Source organism: Pygoscelis adeliae, unplaced genomic scaffold, assembly GCF_000699105.1.
Source record: "Pygoscelis adeliae isolate BGI_AS28 unplaced genomic scaffold, ASM69910v1 Scaffold266, whole genome shotgun sequence".
Taxonomy (NCBI): domain Eukaryota; kingdom Metazoa; phylum Chordata; class Aves; order Sphenisciformes; family Spheniscidae; genus Pygoscelis; species Pygoscelis adeliae.
This window is the reverse complement of record NW_008824987.1, coordinates 403,711-409,710: the sequence shown is the minus strand read 5'-3', so window position 1 is coordinate 409,710 and position 6,000 is coordinate 403,711. Positions and strand designations below refer to the sequence as shown.

The 6,000-nt window shown below is 38.6% G+C and overlaps 1 protein-coding gene across 3 annotated transcripts in view; it reads left to right on the top strand.

Moving 5' to 3' along the window:
• Positions 1-6,000, top strand: part of RFFL (ring finger and FYVE-like domain containing E3 ubiquitin protein ligase) — a 31,202-nt gene continuing 25,202 nt past the window's right edge. For 2 of the 3 annotated variants that reach the window (XM_009326063.1, XM_009326060.1), the window contains exons 1-2: positions 1-107; positions 2,539-2,617. The gene's annotated coding sequence lies outside the window, so the exon portion shown is untranslated. Of the gene's footprint in view, positions 108-1,698; positions 2,034-2,538; positions 2,618-6,000 lie in introns of those variants that run through there. The other variant, XM_009326061.1, reaches the window with a different exon arrangement.

The window sequence follows — 6,000 nt, the reverse complement described above, 5'->3', positions numbered from 1 at the left end:
AATGTGCTCAATGTTATGACCGTATGATAAATAAGCTGTTGCATTTGATCGTTTCACGTGTTTTTAAGCACTGCGAGGATGGCCAGGCTTACTTAGATACTGTAGAGGTAAGTATAATATTAAAGCGTAGATAGGAATGTTTTAGTTTTATGGTTCTTTGATTAAGATACGTTCAAGGTAATGTTTAATTTGCTGAGACATAAAATGGTTTTGTTTGTGTTTTCTTTGAGCTCACTTCCTCCTCTCTGACACAGAATGTATCTTCCGCGGGTAGCACGGGAGGTCTTGGATGTTGGTTTTGGAGAACCGTTTCATGGCAGTGTAGGAACTTGTGGCAGTTTTCTGTTCTTTCTAACCTGATTATGGGATCGGTAAAGAACTTACTGGATTTACAAAATGCTTTTTCAGTTCTCCATTTCATTAGGATGGTAAATGAAAGGTGCATTATAAGTTGGCATTTTTTGTGTGTTTACATTGTAGCGGGTTGTATTTCAAAACTTTGAAGCTCATATTTTAAGATAAATGATCATTAAGGCAGATACATGATTATGTGACACAAACAAAAAGAGTATTTACCCTTTGTGATCATTTCCACTGTTACCTTGTTCTTCCAGAGCCGAGAAGTGGAACAGAAAGCTGTGAGCTTCTAATGTTGTTCCTTACCAATTCCAGATCCTTGCATTTACTTACCACCACCCATCAAATACTGTTATCTCTTTAACACGTTTTGTGTTCACAGCGATGGGGAGGGATCTTGTATTTGTTCTTTGTAAACATAATTGCTTTTGGTAGAACAATTGGGTCTAATGAAACAAAACAATTTACTTAGGCTATTGTCGTATTTTCCATTATGGGCAATTCTCTCTGGCTGTGTGAATCCCGGTGCAGAGTTACCCGGCTGCAGCACTCTGCGGTTTGCATGTCTCCTCGGCTGATAGCAATTGAACTTTTAATTAAAAGCTGATTGTCTTGACATTGGTGGTCATGGCTTAATGCTTAATTGCTCAAGTTTTTGCTGAATTGGATTAGTTTTAAAGCCATCATTTAAATACTGTGTTTAATTGTAGAGTAGAAAAAGTAGGCTGACTTTCAGTGAGGCTTAGTCTTTCTCATTGGCAGGCACCTGTGACTGGGCTCTTAGGAGTCAACTTAAAATGAGAGCCAAATGCAATACTCTGCAATGAGAGTACAAAGGAATAATATATATGAATTATATTTTGGGGTTGGTGGTCACTAGTTGAGTTTGACTGAAATATCTCTTTTTTTTTTTTCTCCAGGCCTTCAGTTTTCTCTTTATTGTCATTGACTTCAGTATGGTTTTGTGGGGTTTTTTGTTGTTGTTTTGTTTAGGTTTTTTTTTTAATTGTGTAATTTTCACTTGTTATGCAACTTTGTACCATGGTTTATTGTTACAACAACTTAGATTGTAAACTCTTCAATCAGGCTAGAGTGTGATTTGAGTTGAATCTCCAGTGTTATATATGGAAGGGTTATTAAAACTTGTGCTTTAGACTTTGAACCAGCTTTTGCGTGGTGGAAGGGTGTAAGCAGATTTTCACGCAGTCATCTGCTGTGGTGTTCTTATATCCGTGTGCCTGCCTCTGGAGGCAGGCTATAGAGCTAGACAGGCTGTGTGTCTGACCCAGTACTGCAGCTTTGCGTCCTCACGGCTAGCCAGGTAAAATGCTGTCCTCATCTAGTCTGTGTTGGTTTCGCTGGAATACACGTAGGAAAAATTGTGTTTAATTAGGTTTAGGCTACCTTCCCATCCCTTATAGGAAAAGTGCATTTTCATATATATGTAAGATATCTCAGAGCGTCTCTTCTCTAAAGCCTTTAACCAGTCCTGAGGGATACAGAGCCTGATCCGAAGATAAGAAATCAGAAAGTACGTTGAACCAAGTGCTTGGTGCTTAATAAAACACTTTTCTGGCAGAAGGATAATGTGAGATGCAGATAATTGTGTGCACATGTCCCTTTTTTGGACACAACTGCGTGTGAACTGCTGCTGACCAGGGAAGGAGGACCTGTTGGTACGTGGTAGTAAAAACCGAGGGAGCTCAGTACTTCTCTATAGTCTGAGCTCTGACTCCAAGCATAGCATGGCTTTAAATTACCTGAATATTGCTAGCAATCTGGTGTGGGCTAAATACTTGAGTATTGATCTAACTTCTCGGGAAGCGTTACGGTCAATGCTGTGGTAAGGCCTGCGCCGCTGCGATGACACTGCTATTTATCCGCCTGCGCTTTGTGCTCTGCGCTTAAATGTATTTGCGTGGTGCAAATGTTTCTCCAGCCCTCCCCTGATCGCCCGCTTCCACTGCGAAACCCCAGCCAGTCTCCTGCTCCCCAAAGTAATTCCAGTCATTAGTCTTGATAGTACCTATCTGTGTCTCCCCATCACACTTGATATCCTCCGCTTCCCAGGGATGGCCATTACAGGAAGCTGGAAATTAGTACTTTGAACTTGCACCAGCTGGCATTCAGGGAGCACGGAACATTTTGCAGGGATGAATAACTGTAATCTCTGTTTCACAGGTGGGGAGAATCGCATCACTGCTGAATTGATGTCAGAAACAGAACTTGTCTGCATGCCAAGTCTTCTAACCACCTGATGGTATGTCCCTCTGAAGTTGGTTATTCAATCTTCAAAGAACATTGGAAGGTTAAAAGATTAGTTTTCTTTAAGAAACAGAGCATGACTGTCAGATCAAGAATTCAAAATTTGAATTAGTTTCTCCCTTCTTTCTCAGCTGGTTTCCTCAGAACTGAGCGATGGCTTATTCTAACCTCTGAAAGCCCTTTTTGGCTTTTTAAATTTACATTCCCATATGGGACTTTCTTTAAAAAGAATTGTTGCTTTCTGAGACACTGTTTATTCTTCTCAGTGCCTGTAAAATCAACGAATTCTTCACATTAATTGCTCTTGAGGTTTCCACTTTACTCCAAGATATTAATTAGGCTTCCTTCTCTAATGCCCTCTGGCTTCTCTGCCAAATAGTCTTGGAATAGGAATTTCCACATTGTATTTCAGTGCAGACTAAAATATTAATTTAACACCAGCTTTTTTTAATGCTGCCACCTCCTTATTTATATTCAGAAGGTTGTGGGATACGCTTATAAGAATATATTTAAGCAGCATATGCTTGGAGTCTTTTAGTTTAGCCTCTAGACTGATGTTAAGTGAGATTTTAAACAGGCAAATTTAAAATACTCTCTTTTGGGAGTAGCTTGTTGCATAGTAACCTCTACTGCAGAAGGATAATTCCTTTGGGCATTGTATATTCTATATATATACACGGATAATTTCAAATTGCAATGTCACAAGTGCCATCGTTAAATCAATGCCACTTACTATGTGCATGAGCTTATACTGGTTTGGCTTGCTCCCCAAATGAGTCAGAAACCATAATATTGCATCCTGTGGAAGTCCAGACTGAAACTGATGTGACGCCACTTTTTGCTGATGTCAAAATACCTTGCTCAGAAAGCAATGGCATCAGTGAATGGCTCCCACGTTTCATTCACCCAGCTACTTTGAGTTGTTAGAGTCACTCAGACGAATAATTTCTCCAATGTTGTGTTTGAGGACATACTCCGCGAGGTTGCATCATGCATTGGTAAGTTTTGTTCCATGAATATGTTGGTGCTTCTTAGGCCTTTGCCTGAGCCACAGTTATTTGGAAACCTGCTGAGCAGTGGCGTTGCCGGGATGGGCGGGTTGGTGAGCAGCAAGTTAATACTCTGCTGTAGTTTGATGTTACAATAATCACGGCTGGGCTGGAACCACAACTGGTAGTGCTGCTCTGTTGCAGTGAGGAATCCCTTCTCTATCGGATTGCCTTTGAATTTGTTTTATACATATCTTAAGATGGAGCTTGTATTCATCTGGTGGAATAGATTTATTTATAGATACTTGGATTTGATAATTTGGAGGACAAACAGGCCCATGGTTTCCTGAAGAGGTTTTAAAAATGGCAAATGAATCATTAAAAGAAGGGAAATGTTTCTCTGTTTAGATTAACAAAATAATTTATTGAATCCTTGAACCTCTTCCTATATATGCCCTGTATTCTGGGCTAGCAGCAGAGACGGATAAAATGTCAAGCTTGATAGATTGTTGGAGCTGTTTTTTGGTAGTTAAACAATAATGAAACTGTTACATGCTTGCAGGGAAACACTGCTCTCTGTGTGCGGACTTCGTCCTGGAGAAAGTTTCAATTGTTCCAAAGAAGGGCGATTTCTAAAATCAGCTTCTGTGGCCAGTCGCACAGCTGTCTAAATTACTGGCTGTCTTGAGGCCACTACACAAGCATTACAACATAGTTTGGAAACCATTTATTTTTCAGATTCCATATAAAGTGTAGATTTCAAAATCCCTTTTGACTGTATAATCAAAAAAGTAGAAATTGAAGCTGGTGTTTTTATAGAGACTGATTTATGCTCTCGGAGCTCAGAACGCAGGTTTCTTCCGGTCAGAGGCTGATACTTGCATAATTCATACCTTATGTTTCTCGGATTGAAAGGCTTATCAGTTGTTGCATGTGATCATGTGTTTCCTTGTCGGCTTAGTCAAATCTAGTCTGTCGTTGTGCATCTTTTTGTGCAAAGGGCTCTCTGGTAAGAGGAGTAAGATCTCGTCTCATACGCACAAGAGAAGCGAGACAGAGTTGATGCAGTCATTTAATAAAAACAAAGCCCAAAACCTCAGCCTTCTTTTTGACAAACTTATTCTTTCTGTTTCTGTTGTTATTTATACTTTTTGCTTCTTGTTACTTGCTCCTCTGACTTGAAGACAGATCACAGACTGATTTTGCAATGGAAATAACTAAATCAAGAATGTCATTCTGAGTGAAGTAAGAAATTCCTGAAAAGAATTGAAATATGTCGTTTAGCTTGCTGCTGGAGCTTCAGAAGTGAACTGCAATGCCTACAAAATGTGCATAGAGAATGCAGTTGGAATTCAAAGCACCAGTAAATGACTACTTGTATATAGCAAAGTAACTCACTTAAAAACAAAGTAGTTGCAGTATTTCTTTTTATCTGCTGACGTCTGCCTTCTGATTCATCTTAAATCTGCAGATAGCTTTATCTGATAGTCATGAGTGGTACTGATACCATCTTTGAACTCTTCCGTGGGTGAAAACCTATTTAAAGATTTTCAGAATGTGTGTATTTTACAGATAATATATAGCACACTTAATACAGTTTTATCATTTTAGTTTGTTCACCTTTTGCTGTGTTAAATGCTATTTGTATCACATTTTCAAACAATGTGTTCAACTGCATATAATGAAGCCTTTTCATACAACGGAATGTAGGCCAAACCCAAGCCTAATTCATGAAAGGCTTTACTTTCTCTAAGTGAAGTAAGATGATCGTTCTTGGAATGAGTCCTGTCTCTCCATCAGTGTTTTCCAAGTGGTGTTCTGCTCAAAACCTAAGTAATTTGGTAAGAGACTGTTATGGAGGCCTAAGCTCGTTTTTTTTTTTTTAACTTCTGGATGTGGCTCTTAATAATACAAGCTAAGGCTTTTATTGCTCTGCCCGAAATAACGGATGCAAGCTTGACATTAAATGTGTAATACGTGGTAGTATTTCCTAAAAATTCTCCTAATAAAAACAGATGTGAAGAAAAGGATATCAAGTGTTACTGTCTACTGTATACTTGACTGATCAGCTTTAATCCTTGATTATGGAGGAAACAGTCTAAAAGTATTTATCGAACCTTCTGAAATTTTAAATGAAAAGGAATTTTTACAACATCCACAAAAGATTTGAAATCTAAAATCCTAGATGTTTTTCTAAACAGCAATTTGATAGCGTGCTGCCTCCTTCAGGCATTATTCTTGTTTCAAGTACCAAAAATGTCTTTTTTTTTTTTTTTTTTTGACACGGCCACATTTGTCAGAGAGACTTTAAGTTAAAATGTCCCATTAAGTAAAAACAAACTTTTTGAGCAATGTTTTATTCTGCATGTTACCATAATTTTCACTGTGA